We start from the raw sequence: 16,236 nt of genomic DNA, 5'->3' as shown, positions 1-16,236 counted from the left end.
GGAGAAGTCTGTGAGTTTAAAAAAACAAATTTCTCTTCTTCTTCTTCTTCTTCTTCTTCTTCTTCTTCTTCTTCTTCTTCTTCTTCTTCTTCTTCTTCTTCTTCTTCTTCTTCTTCCTCCTCCTCCTCCTCTTCCTCCTCCTCCTCCTCTTCCTCCTCCTCTTCCTCCTCCTCCTCCCCTCTTCTTCTTCCTTCTCCTCTTCCTCTTCTTCTTCTTCTTCCTCTTTGTCCTCTTCTTCTTCTTCCTCTTTTTCCTCTTCGTCCTCTTCTTCTTCCTCCTCTTCTTCCTCTTTTTCCTCTTCTTCCTCTTCTTCCTCTTCCTCCTCTTCCTCTTCCTCCTCCTCTTCCTTTTCTTTCCTTCCTCCCCATCTCTTTCACCTCTTTCAGTCTGGACATTCTGAGTTTCTCTAAGTTTAATTCCACACATCCAAACAGATCTTTTTCAAGATCTGTTTTCCAAACAGTCACCGCTCTTCTGTATCCTCAAGATTCTTCAGTTAGTTCTATTGAAGCAGAATCTTCTAGATAGGCAGCGCATGGTATAAAGGTTTCCTAAACTTTGTCAGATTTCTAGATGACATTGAAAGTTGTCTCAAGTGATTCTTGCATACAAGGATTTGGGATGGGTGCATATAATTCTAGGTGATAGAGCTGATCTAGCTTGTTGTTTGGGTCTAGAAAGAAAATATTGATTATATTCAATACTTTATAATATATAATCCCTTGTATGTTGCAATGTACAGCTTTCAAAAAATTTATTAGCATATATTAATTATACCTAGTGAAGAATTTCATTATGACATTTTTATGCACGTACATAATGTATTTTGACTGCATTTCCCACTCCGTTTACCCTCTTGAGCTCCTCTTGTTCCTGCCAATTGTCTTACTGGATTCAACTAGTTCCATTCCTACTTTCCTGTGTGTGTGTTTATGTGTGTGAATATGTGTGTGAATGTGTTTTGTGTGTAAGTGTATTTATGTAAGTATATCTGTGAAAATATGTGTGTGAGTGGGGGGGGCGAGTGTGTGGTGTAAGTGTAGTTGCGTGTGAATATGTGTGAGTGTGTGTGTGACTGACTTTAATTAGAGTTGCTTTTTTTGTTTGTTTGTTTTTCGAGACAGGGTTTCTCTGTGTAGTCCTGGCTGTCTTGGAACTCACTCTGTAGACCAGGCTGACCTCAAACTCAGAAATCCACCTGCCTCTGCCTCCCAAGTGCTGGGATTAAGAGCATGTGCCACCACCGCCTGGCTAATTAGAGTTGCTTGGGTGAAGGGTTATTTACAGAAGCATAGACAAATTACATCAGTGATCACATCACTGAAGAAAATGCCTTTCCCTCACCCAGTAACGACAAACTGCCTTAGAGCCTCAGTAAGAGGTGTCCATTTACATCTGAGTCTTTAGGTCATTTAGTTTTGGCATTTTACCAGTTATAAGTCTCTCACCATTGCCCAGTACAAAAAAGAAGCTTCCCTGAAGATAGGATTATCTACAGGCATCCAGGCATTTTAACTTGTCTTACTAAATCTTCCTAACCTGGGGGGTGAGGAGGTTATTAATATTAAGCATGAGGAAACAAAAAAAATCAAAAAATAAACACTTTCCTTAGCATAGTGTCCCAAAAATTTCCAACTGGAAGGGTAACTTTTTAGCACAAAGGAGATTTTACTGTTCATGAGTGGTTCCTGGCAGAACTGACAGAAAGAATTTCCAGGTACTACAGCTTTACAGACTAGAATACAGACTGGCTATTGCCAGGATTTTTTCTTTTTCCTTTACCCCGTTATTTTTATTTCTTCTTGCTGTTTCTCAGATTCGTTCTGCAGACAGGCTCTCTCTGGAACGGAGACTGTCCCTCTCTTGTGTTGTTACAGTTCGTGATGAAGGAGAGGGCTGTCTTTACTTAAGACACTTTGTTTGTTTTGGATTTGTTTTTTTCCGAGACAGCATTTCCCTGTATAGCCCTGGCTGTCCTGGAACTCACTTTGTAAACCAGGCTGACCTCGAACTCAGAAATCTGCCTGCCCCTGCCTCCCAGAGTGCTGGGATTACAGGTGTGCGCCACCGCTGCCCGGGGACACGGGGACACTTTTGGTAAAAGCTCCAAGTTGGGTGAGTGTGACATTCTTTGGGATGATCCGGATTTTCTCAGAAAATGCAACATCCTGTGCTCTCCTCAACTTTGTGGCCAGTTAGAATGGTACAACCTAATTCTCAGCTTACCAAGAAGATAAGGAAGCAATGAAAAGCAGGGATAACATTAAGAAAAGAACACTAGGAATATGGTAAAGGTGTAGAAAAAAATACACATTACATGCTATCAACAAAAATTGTGAAAATTCTCCTTTGTTATTTCAAAACATCATACTAAGAAAACATGAGAAACAAACTGGTTGATCTTACAGAAGTACTTAAGTTTTTTTTAAGATTTAAGATTTTAAGATTTTAAGATTTATGCATTTATGTATTTGTGTTTTGCCTAGGTAACCATGGATGCTAGAAAATATGTCAGGTTCCCTGGAACTAGAATTATAAACAGTTTTACACAAAAGCAGTAAATTTAGAAGTATTTAGAAGAATTTTAAAATTCTTAGCTGTTTTTAAAAGCCGCAAAAAATAGATATAGGACTGGAAAAATAAAAAAAAATACATATAATGCATGATTTTTAAAATGTAAAATTGTTTTAATAAGAATGAGTTTTGAGAATCTGAGAGATCAGCATTTCTCAACCACTGTGTTCTGATGAATATCTTACACCCCTACAAATGATTTCACTATGTGAGTTACAGATAGTTATGAAAACAAGAGTTAACATTAAGATGCAAACATTTAGTGGTTTACTTAAAGGTGAAAATAACCCACTGGGTGTTTAAATAACACTTTGTGGGGGTATATGTGTGTGTACATATGTGTGTAAGGGGGAGCACAGCAGCATATATGCATATGCAATCCAGAAAGGGATGCTGGGTATCTTTTCTCATCCCAAATCTCTCAATAAATCTGTATGTATGTATGTATGTGTATATATGTATACACACACACACACACATGCACACACACCTCTCCATCTTGCTTTGGTGATATCCACCTTTACTACCCACCCTTTCTCAATCTTTCTTTCTCTACCTGGACCTCTTTCTCCTCTAGCTAATGCCTTTACCCTTCTGTAATTATACATTTTATGTTTCTAAATCTACATGGTTGGTTTTTTTAAATTTCCATATGAGAGAAAAAGATGAAGAGATGCAATGTTTGTGTCTCCCAGTTTGGGTTATTGGCTTTGTATGATGAGCTTCAGTTCTATTCAAATGATATATTATCTTTTGTTTTTTTTTCTATATCACCAAGTAAAATTCTACTTTGTGTGCATCTGTGTTTGTGTGTGCAACATTTTATTTTTTCATTTATTTGTTGATAGGCAGATAGGCTAGTTCTATATTTTATCTCTTGTGAATAGTGTATTACAAAAAATGGAGGTACAGGTATCTTTGTGGCATGTTGACTTAGAACAAAATCAGGCCTGGGTTTTAACTGACATTTTTAGGGAAGCCACTTATAAGACTTTGTATATGCATAGATTTGCATTTGTTTGTATGATTATTTGACCAATGTTTATTCCCATCCTCACCTGATGGGATTATAAATTACACAAGGGGAATTAGATCTGTTTTCAGTAGACATTGCTGATCACAGCCAAGCACCTGACCATATGTGTGCTCTAATTATGTCTTAAATGAAGAAGAGGCTAAATGGTCCTCTCCTAATATTCTTTCTTGTCATTGCCAGGATAAGACCCACTTACCCTTACATTTCTTAAATTCTTCTCACTCCCCATATCTCCTCTGCAATTCATTTATTCTCTGATAAGAGATAAGCCATTAGATCCCTGACAGGCTAGAATAATTATTTAAAACATGACTCAACTGACTAAACTCCTATACCAGTTCCCAGTTTGTTTTTGCAAAGAAAAGTTTTACTGGAAGAAGCTCTTCTGAGAAAATGTTTGCTAACCCCTGCTTTCCACAAACAAATGTATTTGTTGGGACAGTATTTTGTGTATTGCGTGCCTGTCTTAGGCAGCCAAGGGTGACCTGGAATTAGTGTTCCTCCTTCCTTTACCTCTCAAGTGCTGGCTTTGTGACACAATTCTTACTGGAAATGCATCTATGGTCATCTTCCCACATATCCCTGGACTTTCTAGTTAGTTAAGCAAATCGAATGGTCACTGTGTCTTAGAGCGTGACCCAAGAATGTTGTTAGGCAACTGATAATCTTTCCATGCCATCTTCACAAAAGACTCTCTTTGGTTTGTATTCAGACTCGACCCATACACAGCTGATTATTTTTTATTCCTTTGCACAGTAACAACGAACTGAATTTTCTTTGTTTTTCATGCTTTTATTCTTTTTATTCTTTCTCTTTCTTTCAGTCTGTCTTCTCCTCTACCCTTTCTTTTCCTTTCCTTTCACTTCTTTTTTCTTTTCTTCCCTTGTTTTTTTTTGTACAGTGCTTAATTGTATTCCTCCCCCATACAAGGCAGACATGCTACCGAGCTACAGCATCTATTCAGCATTTCTTAGCACCTTGCACAGATTACGTCATTTATTCCTCACAAGTTTGTATTGTACAGAAAGAACATTATTGTTTTTTTTTTGCTTAAACAGATTAACATAGAAAGACACAAAGATTATGCTATGTACAGTTGTCACCTTGATTGTGCAAGTACTTGGGAAGGAATGTTACCTGAGATCTTGCTCAAGGCAAAACTCTACGGTCTTAACCGCTGTGCATTCTATTCTACTTGAGGCCTTTTCTCTAAAAGAGCCATCTTATTCATGATTTCTAAATCCAAAAGACACTTTGCCATGGTATACTTTTAAAACAGGTCCACTCAATTTGAGGTGAGGATATAGAAAGGTTTTTCAAATCTAATGTTCTGTAGACTATCCCATGCATACCACTCCATTAATGAATATCTTTATTATTTTTAATATAATATAGAATAGAGTTTATTCAGGGCATGGGGAGGGGAGTTAAGGGGGTAGTAGAGGCAGAGAAAGGCAGAGAGAGAGGAGAGAGGAGAGAAAGTAGAGGCTGGCCATGACCATGTGGAGAGAGGGGGGAAGGGAGTGGAAGGGAGGGGGAAGGGAGGGGGAGGGAAAGAGCCCAAGAGGGCAAGAGAAGGGGAAAGAGAAGAGAGAGTAAGAGAGGCAAGAGTGAATGTCTTTACTATTGTTAGAAGTAAAGTGACAGTGAGGAGGAAGAGGAAGAAGACAAAGAAATCTTTACCAAGAGTGTGATTTCATCCTAGCCCATTGTCAGAGCAAAGAAATGCTTCTTGGCATTGGTTTCACATTCTGGTTACCTCTTTCCAATTATATTTCCAATTTATATTTCCAAAAATATAAGTATATTGAAACTTTGATCACTTCTCCTTTAAAACAGAATGGAAGCAAGCCGTAATAAATTAGTGCTAAAATTACATCAATAAGCCATTTCTACATAGCTTCAAACCAAAGTAAACACATTTCACTGAATGAAGCATCCGACCTCTTTTTATTCACTTTTCTGATAAGATTTAACAGATCTCTTCAGAAGGATTCTGTCATGACTTCATCCAAAACTAATATTTGGCTTCTTTCTACCTTTTAATCATAGTTATTATGGTCTCTAGATAGTTCAATGGTATATTCTGACAGACCATCTCTTTATCCCATAAACTATTCCTATGATCTGAAGATACAAGAGCAGAAGCAACAACAACCCAATTGTCTAAATTCTAACAAAAGCAAGATCTCCTCTCCTAACAGATAAGCTATCTTATTTTATGGCCACACACAGTTCCCATTTGATTTTCTGTGATAATAACTGTACCATTTGGAGTCAGCATTCACACCAATAAGTCCCCATGTTCATTGTACTCTGTTTGTGTTGTGATGGACACACTTTGTTTTTATGCTTTTAGTTTTGGTTCTTGGAAAATCTATTCTAATGATACTAGTAGCTATGCCCAAATACTTAATTTGGTAAGGCTACTTACTGGTTTAAGGAACATGCAGATGATTTGTCCAATTCACAGCCTCATGTTGTTTAATGACAGAGAAACTTGAAAACTACAGCAATTTTCGACATAGCTGGATTAATTCAAGACTTCCATTGCCCTTTTGTATTGATGGCATAAAGTGCTTTTGCTATAAAAATATATAAAAGCTCCGGTGTTGCTTTCCATATTTTTGTAAATTATTTTTTATTTTATTTATTTACTTATGTATTTTGGTTTTTTGGATTTGGTTTTTTCGAGACAGGGTTTCTCTGTGTAGCCCTGGCTGTCCTGGAACTCACTCTGTAGACCAGGCTGGCCTCGAACTCAGAAATCCGCCTGCCTCTGCCTCCCAGAGTGCTGGGATTACAGGCGTGCGCCACCAACGCCCGGCGTAAATTATTATACATAGAGATGTACCTTATTTAGGGACCCATTGTATTACTTGCTTACTTAATTTATTGTTTATGTATACTTTATGGAGTCCTTCATTTCATTCTACAATATTGATCTTGAATATCCAACTCAGGTCAGTCTTGGGGGTACTGTGTACAGTGCTTTTATGTAACTGTCTTGCTAACTCCTTTTTTTTTTTTATTTGTAAAATATTTTTTTGATTTTTTTAATTTATTGATATATTTATTTACATTTCAAATGATTTCCCCTTTTCTGAACCCCCACTCCCCGAAAGTGTCTTGCTAACTCCTTAATGACCTATTTGAATGATCTTAGATTTCTGGCAGTCAGGTATTGTATAAAGTGGGACCTTCTTTTTCAGGCAAAAAAAAAAAAAACCCAGTACAAATAGAATTTATTCATAGTATTTATTCATTCAACAACTATTTATGTTGTTGAATTTCATTTAATTTATGTAAGCATGTCTACTGTGTGCCAGCCTGTGGTCTAAGTGCTAAGTGTATTGCACTGGATCAATACAATGAGGGAAACTCTGCTCTTGCAGAATTTATATTTTTTTCTCAATAGTTTTTTTTTTTTAATTCACTTTACATCCAGATTGAAGCCTCCCTCCAATTCTGTCTTTGTAAGTCCCTCCGCAGGAGCTTCCATTCTTTTAGGGAGACTATAGTAAAATAAACACAGGGAGGGACTGGGACATACTCAGTAGAATGTGTGCCTAGAAGACACAGGTTACAAACACACACACACACACACACACACACACACACACGGGCGGGGGGGGTGTCTTTATTTGGCATTGCAAAACAACAGCAGCAACAACAAAATGTTAGATACAAGAAGGAATAGCCTCATGACAGTGTATAGCATATAACATTTGCTGAGATCTTAATGTAGAGAGAGATGTCAGGGAATTGAATTCAAAGCGAACAGCAGCCATCAAAACAGAGGTCTTGAAGGAAAAGCACAGAAGCTGAAAGAGACAAAGCCGACTGAAGGAAGAGGGAGGAGAGATGGGGCTAAGCGACAGCTGGCACCTGGAGACGCTGTGTGACCCGCCAGCTGGGTCCAAGTTTTCGAGTTTATAACATGATAAAAGCTACTCTCCGCTTTATACTTTTTGTTTTTGAGTTTCCATTTGTGAACTGGATGATTAATTAGCAATGCTTTATTTAGATATCTTGATATTTAATTGTGGTGGTTGAAACAGCTTGCACATATCTGAATTAGCTCAGAAGTCTTCACTTTCACAGGAAACATGATTCAGAAATAAAAAAATAATGAACAGAAATTGATGCATGGATCAGTTATCATTGCAACAGGCTAGATCTCAGAAGATGGCTTGGTTTTTGGCACGATGGCGTCTGACATTTAAAAATTGATTTCAGATCTCTGATCTCATTGGGCTCTCATAACAACCGAGACATGGGGAGGACAGGTTGCATGCTGATACGTAAATGGCAGGACTTTGTATAGTTTGTCCTACAGTCATTCAGCACATGAGTCATCCAAGGCTCAGACTCCTGACTCTAAACACACTCATTTCCCCCCAAATCATTGAGTAACGTTTTGAATCAGAGAGCAACGTTCTGAATCAACTTGGGATGTTTCTCTTACATCCCAAGTGCATAAACGTGTGAGGTAACAAAGAAGGAGGAGCCCTGGCTTTTTTTCTCCTTTTTTTTTAAAAAAATTGTTTCTCAGAGCAGAGTCATAGACAGGATGCCTGCCTAACATTGTAAAGCACAGCTCTATTCTCAAAAAGGAGCTGGCTGGATAAGACACTGACCAACTTGAAAAATCACAAGGGTTGACTCTTCACTCCTGGCAAACACTGCTCTGATAAAACAGTAGCAGCTCAGCTCACTTTGAATCCTGGTTTGGTATATTTGCTTTGCTCATTATTTTGACAAGTTAAAGGTGTGTTATCTTAATCTCCACCCATTGTAGATTAGCTTTTTCCAAATGAGTGTTGGTAAAAAATGAACGCAGCCATTCTGGCACAGTCCCCTTCAACAAATGAAATGCTGACTTGCACGGAACCAGTCATCCTTTCTGGGCACTGCCAAAAAAATTTGACTAACCAAGGAGAACAAAGAATTCCAGATTTCTAGATTCCATAAATGGAGAAATACTCCATGAGTCAGGAAACTTCTTTAATGACAAAGCCTGAGGCCTAATTCTCAGTTACTTCCAATTTCATCTACACTTTCTCCTATTATCTACAGCTGAATTACATGATGTACTCATATGTGCTCTCCAGCCTATATTTCCAAATCAAACGTTTTATCTGCTCTTGAGAATACTATATCCGGTTACACACTTGACCTCTGCTGTGGGATGCCACCACGCACCCTCAGACTCAAGTAGCTTCCTTCCCTGTCTCAGAGGGACATTCTAGCATTCTGTACAGTTGTACTTAGGGATCCTTACATATCTACCTCTTCTTCTCTCTAGTCCCAAACTGGTTTTTTAAAGCCTTTTACTTGCTAAAAATACTTGGAATCCATTTATTTCTTTCTGTCTCCATAGATACCACTGGACTATCACCTGTCACCTAGACTACTGCAATACTCCATAATCCTCTCACATCTACCTCCACTCCCTTTCAATCTGTTCTCAATGTGATGAATGCTAGAGTACCCTCATGTTAAAACTGCCATAGCTTCCTTTTTCCATGCTCTGACAATAGACACAAAACTCTTTTTTTTTAAAAAAAAAAAAGAATACAAATGCTTTATTTAACAGTTGCAAGCCATTCTGTGGGCTGAGTAGTAGATATCCAGGACCCAGCAGCAATGTCAGCGCAACCGCAACCTCCGAGCCTCTCTTTCTGACTCCATAGGGTGAGCACATCACACACTTGGACAGGGCCTTGGATGTTTCAGATGATAGAACTGCTGGTATCATCCATAAATTCCACTCACACCTGCTTGTACTGTCCCTGGGCACTGGTCCTGCCCAGCACGTCAGTTACCCTAGCCAGATCAATGGGCTGCATGGGACTGGTGTCTATGATGGCGGCAATCTGGCAGAGAGGCGACACAGAACTCTTAAAAGTGGCTTACCATGCCCTGCGTGATCTGACATATGCTTGTTTTGCAGCTTCATCTTGAACTCCTTTAATCTGTACACCATCTTTAATTAAAAACAAGACAAAACTAGAGTTACATTACATACACCAAACCAGCCTCACAGTTAAAGTATCCCTGTCTCAATCTTCTAAGATGACAGGTATCGGTCATCCCAGCCACTTGATCTTTGCATTCGTAGCCATTTTTCTCCCTTCGGATGTTAGAGATTTCGTGTATTTTGATGTCCCTATTACGATTGATTACCTATTTTCATTTTCCAGCTCTCTCTTAATTATCTTCCAGATTCAAGTTTCGGAAACTTAAATAAGATAGTTAAGATAGCGTCCCTTGGTCCCCTGACTAGGCCAGCTGACCTGTTCTAAGGTGTCACAGCACTGTGTGGTATGGCTATTTGATAACTTATTATTATTATTATTCAACAGGATTTATAAGCTGGGTGGTGGTGGAATACATCTTTAATCCTGCAATTTAGGAGGCAGGCACGGATGGCTTCCTGTGAGTTTGAGGCCAACCTGGTCTGCAGAGTGTGTTCCAGGACGACCAGCGACCAGCGTTACACCAAGAAACCCTGTCTCTGGAAACAACAGCAACAATAGCAAAAACAAAAGAGAAAAGGAAAGGAAGGGAAGGGAAGGGAAGGGAAGGGAAGGGAAGGGAAGGGAAGGGAAGGGAAGGGAAGGGAAGGGAAGGGAAGGGAAGGGAAAGAGAATACATCAGGGAGTGACAACCAGCTGAAAAGAGCCATAGCCCTTGACTTCCTTCTCAAAAGCGACATCACTAACCCTTTAGCAAAGTTTTTCCCCCATTCTCTTTTGTCCAACCTCTATCTACATTTCTTTTTCTTCTCTTTCATTCCATTTACCTTCCATGTTTTCTATTATGCTTGCTGTTGTATTTTCTGAAAGAGTATGCTATATACTGGGCTGGAATTCACTACATAGTCCAGGCTGGCCTTAACCTCGAGATCCTCCTGCCTTTCCCTTCCAGGAGCTGAGATTACAGTCATACCCCAGCCATAGCCCTTCTTTCTAGGAGACTATGTGGATCCTGCCTCTAAAAACAGCCAAACCACATCCTGCTCTGTCAAGTCACACAGTAAAGAGGTTTGTCTGTCTAAAAAAAATAGCCCTTCCAAATTGCCTACAAACTAAGGGGTCTCAGCTTTGGACAGCCAGACTTCCTTCAGAAAGGGGTAGATGACCCCAAAGGCTGGTGTTCTGGGTCTTTATATGTTACACTATGTCTCCATTCACTAGATGCAAGTTCCTTGAGGTCAAAATTTCACCATAGGTTCCCAGTACTTACCACAAAGTACACAGCATTCTCCTAATAAACACTTATGGAATGAATGACTGGATATGTTCCAGTAAAATGGGTTAGCACTTTTTTTCATGGAGTACTAAGTAATGGATGTTTTCAGCTTTTTAATCCTTCCGTAAGCCGTTCAGACTGAATTGCACATCCAGGCCCTAGTTCAGATAGCTTACTAGGTTTTATAATGGTATCTCGTATGACTGAAACAGAATGGTCCTGCCAATTTAAATACCAATGTAATGAGAAGAATAAACACAGTTGTGTAACTGGAATTTCTAATGTAAATAACTGAAAATATTGTCATCTAATTGTGCTGTTGGACTAATTAGTTTTAACCTTGTCATTGTGTTTTCCCTTCTTATAGATAGATAATAGACTTTTAACAAACAGAAAGTAGAGCTGGAGAGATGGCTCAGCAGTTAAGAGCACTGAATGTTTTTCCAGAGGACCTGGGTTCAATTTCTAGCACCCACATGGCAGCTCACAACTGTCTGTAACTCCAAAATCTGACACTGTCACACAGACAAACGTGTGTGAAGCAGGCAAAACCTCAATGCCTATAAAATAAAAATAAATTATATAAAAAACCAACCAAACAAACAGAAAGTACTGAGTTCTTACATGTTCCCTGACCCTGAACTGCACAGTCCCCCATCACTAGCACCATGCTCCAAGCTAGAGTCTTGCAACAATTGCTGAATCTACCCTGATGCCTCATTATAGACCAAAGTCAACAGTTGACTTTAGGGCAAACTTATACTGTTGAACAGTTTCCTTACACAAAGGATACTATAAGATTTTACTGTAAATGGTGTCATACTTACGGAATTACTTTCTCTGTACCCATTGATGACTGATATGATTAACTCATTTTCCTCTCTTTTTAAGCTTGTTGTGGGAATGTATTACATTCATTGATTTTTCTAATATTGAACAAGGCTTATAGTTCTAGTATAGATCTGCTGTTGTGTATAATTTTTGATACTATTTAGTGATATTTTATTGAAGAGTTGTATATCTCTGTGCATATGAGATGTTGGTCTATAGTTTTATTTTCAGTTAATGTCTGTCTGACTTGGATATTGGGATAAAGCTGGCCTGTGAAAAAGAGTAAAGAAAATTATTTTAATTTCGTCCTTAATTATGTTGTACATTTTATCAGTGAAACCATTTGACCCTGCTGCTATCTTGGGAAAGTATTGACTACTTATTCAATTTTAGTAGGTTTTAAAATTGTCCATTTCTATTTGATTGTGTGTTTCTTCTTATGCATTTTGGCAGATGATAGGTAGGAATTGGTCAACTCTTTCTAAGATAACAAATTTTTATAGTACTCCATTACTGTTGTTTTGATGTTCCAAGATTCTGCAGTGCCATCCTTGCTTTTATTTTTACTATAGCACTTAGCATCATGGTTTGTTGTTCTTCAGACAGTGTATCAAGAGACATTTCTAACATCAATCTTCCCAAAGACCTACTTTTTCGTTTTGTTGATTTATCAGTTTTCTGGTTTACATTTTCATTAATTAATGCTTATTATTTTATTTCTTCATCTCTCTTTGAATTCAGTTCTATCTTCTGTTTTTGAGATTCCCAAGGTGAAAGGTTAAATTATTGTTTTAAGATCATTGTAATTCTTAAATGTATATATACATTTATTGCTAAAATTTGCCCTGTGAGGAACAAAGACTTTTTTTAAACTCCATTTCACAAACTTAATAGCTACATTTTCATTTACTTCAAGGTACTCATAGATTTCTCCTTAGGTTTCTTCTGTACTCCATGTATTGTTAGGAATGTTGTGATTATAAAAAGAGAAATAGGTGTAAGAATATGTTCTTTGGGGGGTTTAGTGAGGTGTGGGGGGAAGGGCGTGCCTCAGTGGGCCCACGCTGAGGCATCCCTTACCCCTGAGGGACCAGACACACAATGGTATAGTGTAGAATAGAGTTTATTTAGGGCATGGCGAGGGGAGTTAAGAAGGTGGTAGAGGCAGAGAAAGGCAGAGGGAAGGAGAGAGTAGAGAAGTAGAGGCTGGCCATGACCACATGGGGAGAGGGGGGAGGGGAGGGGAAAGAGAAGAGAGCCCAAGAAGGGGGAAGAGGCAAGAGAGTAAGAGAGAGAGAGAGAGAGAGAGAGAGAGAGAGAAAGAGAGAGAGAGAGAGAGAGAGAGAGAGAGAGAGAGAGAGAGAGAGAGAGAGAGAGAGAGAGAGAAGGGGCAAGTAGCCCCTTTTATAGCTGACCAGACCTACCTGGCTGTTACCAGGTAACTGTGTGGTGGAGTTTAGACAGAATACCAACAAGAAATGTGTTGTGTTGTTTAATCTATGGACGCTTTGGATTTTCTGACTTCCTTTCACTCAATTTCATTGGAGTCTGAGTGCATACATTTTCTTATTTCTATTATTTTAATCTGTTTAGATGTATTTAATGGCTCAGCATGTGGTCTGTTGTTTCAAGTGACGATTTTGAAGATGTTAAACCCATTTTCGTTAAAAGTGTATAGTCTAATCTTGTTGGGTGAGATAATTTATAGGCATCATTTTTTTTTTGGAGATAGTCTTGCTATGAACCCCAGGATGGTCTTGAACTTGGGATTTTCCTGCTTCTGTCTTCTAAGTGCTGTCATGACAAGCTTTTGCCGCTATGCCTGTCTTGTAGATATCAATTATATCCAATTGATTGATGATGGAACTGAATTTAACCATATACCTACTGATTTTCTGCATGCTAGATATGGCTATTTCTGATGGGGAAGTCAAGTCTCTATCTCTTTATAGACTTACATATTTATTCATCTATTATTTATTTATTTATTCATTCATTCATTTGTTTTGATGTTCATAGTGGCTTTATTCTTTTCTGTTCTTTAGTTTTCTCCTATTTTCAATACTTTACTTTTTTTTGCTTTACATTCCAATTGCAGCCCCTCCCTCCTTTCCTCGCAATCCTGCCCTTACATAAAAATTACATTTTGAATGCTGTTTCCTCTCCCTCTTTTCCCCTTCCAGTGTCCCTCATGCACTCCTCTGTTTCTCCTCAGAAAAGAGCGGGCCTCCCATGAATATCAGCCAAACCTGGTATATCAAGTTGCAGTAAGACTAGGTACTGCCCACACACACACACCATATCAAGGCTAGACAAGGCAAGGGTCCCAAAAGCAGGCAAAAGAGTCAGAGACAGCTTCCACTCCCATGATGTGGTGTTCCATGAGAAGACCAAGCTACACAATTTATCAATATATTGTATATTATAGGCAAATACATATTAAGGATTGATATATCCGTAGAGAATTAATTCTTATTATTTTGTTATACCTTTTTAAAGCATGGCAATATTCCTTTACTATCAACTCAATATAAAATTAACATAGCTTCTGAAGATTTTGCTTAAACTAGTGAACATTTTATATCTTTCTTCATACTTTCAAATTTATGTCTTTATATTTATAGTAGGTTTCATATATATGATGTATGTATGTAACCTCATACATATCTTTTCAAGGCAGGATTTCTCTGTGTAGCCTAGACTTTCCTGGAACTTGCTCTGTAGACCAGACTGGCCTCAGTCTCTGAGATTCACCTGCCTCTGCCTCCTGAATTAAAGATGTGTGCCACCATGCCTATCCTCCTTTATATTTTTTATTAATTATTAAATTAACATACATAGTAACAGATTTCATTATGATAGCTTCCTATATACCAAGGTAGGCTTCTTACAGACAAAACATAGTGGGATTCTGTTTTTACATACAATTTTATAACTTTTTAGTGTATTTAGAACATTGCCCATTAATTATTGATATAGTTGGATTAGTTTACTATAATTATTACTACTATTTTTTTCTCAGTGTGTCAATTATATTTAAAAAACGTTTGGTGCTGTTCTTAGAGTTTACATAATTTTTATAAATAATACATCCTTTCACCTTTATGTTCTTATTACATAATTAATTGCTTGTTTCTGTTGAGGTTGCTTTTGCTATGTAACTTAGGCTAAATTTGAACTCCTGGTTCTGTCTTTATCAATTCAAATGCTGGAATTATAGGAATGTGCCACCACCCTGACTCAAGTCACTCCACTGTTTCATATATAGTACAAAAAATAAAGATATGCTTTGTATCCTTTTTATTACTGTTATGTGTTATACATAGATATAAACAGATATTATATATACAGATATAATTTAACACATTGTCACTATTATTTTTGAACAAGTGTTTTATCTAGTAGATCAATTAAAATTATGAACAGCTTTTATTTAGTTTTACTTATTCTTTTTTTCCAAAATAACATTTTTATTGATTCGTTGGGAATTTCACATAATACATCTCGATTACACTCACTTTCTAGTCCTTCCATGTCTGCCATCCCTACCTTTGTGGCCTCCCCTTCCCCCAACAAAATAAAAATAAAACAAAACAAAAATTGAGTCTAATTTATGTTGTCTATATTCTCATTGGAGCATGGTCCAACTCCCATTCACCCACCCTCTAAAGAAAACTGAGTATTTCTCCACCACCAGAAGCCATTAATTGTGGAGAGCTACCCTTCAGTATCCCTATCATAATTTTTAAGAGTTCTCTTTGATGAGTTCCATTTTAGGCTGCTACTTTGAGAGAAGTGGACTAGTGGGATAGGGGTTGTCACGAAAGCTTTCCCTGTCCCTCTTTCTCAGCTATGTATGTACTTGCAGTCATCAATTTCACTGCCAAAGTATCTTCCTTGTTCTAGACAGTCAACGGGAGCATAGATTATAGGCTTCCACATGGTTTCTGTCAACAGCATAGGCTACAAACATGGCCCCCAGCTGTAGTAGGACTATGGTGCCAGACAAGGCTCTCAGAGACACCCTGCACCACGGTCAGCACTGTGGCCTCAGGTCACTCACATTAGTTTGACTCCTGGCATCAGTATGGCACATGGACATTAACATGGCTTCAGGCTACAGCATAGATCATGGACATCTGCATGAACTTCTGTGGTTAATATGGGCCATGAACATCAACCCAGACATCAGCTGCATCAGGATCACTGACCCAGATATGACCTTTGGTGGCTGCATGGACCACTGTAGTCTTTCGAGGAGGTCCAATCCAAAAAGTGAACCATTCCTCATTTTGGGCCTCCATCGTGCTGATAGTAAGGGTGATCCCGCAGCAGGGCTGTGTGTTTGGGGACTGAGTCTGCATCTGTGGAAGCTCCAGGCTGCTACATAGACCCCCAGGACTCCATTTGGCAATGACTTGTTCCACTGTCAAACTCAGCCCTCTCTAACACTTGTTACAGCTGTTGTGTCTTCAGTTCTGTCTCCCTCCACATAGTACACGCTGCTCTTCCATCTTTCTCACCTCTCCATCACACAT

General features: G+C 38.4%; 1 pseudogene; it reads right to left on the bottom strand.

The window, feature by feature from the left end:
• Positions 1 to 9,262: 9,262 nt before the first annotated feature.
• On the bottom strand, positions 9,263 to 16,002 carry LOC127674631 (40S ribosomal protein S28-like; annotated as a pseudogene).
• Between the last annotated feature and the right edge of the window lie 234 nt (positions 16,003 to 16,236).

Source organism: Apodemus sylvaticus, chromosome X, assembly GCF_947179515.1.
Source record: "Apodemus sylvaticus chromosome X, mApoSyl1.1, whole genome shotgun sequence".
Taxonomy (NCBI): domain Eukaryota; kingdom Metazoa; phylum Chordata; class Mammalia; order Rodentia; family Muridae; genus Apodemus; species Apodemus sylvaticus.
Note: the sequence above shows the minus strand (reverse complement) of the source record. Positions and strands in the feature narration are given on the sequence as shown.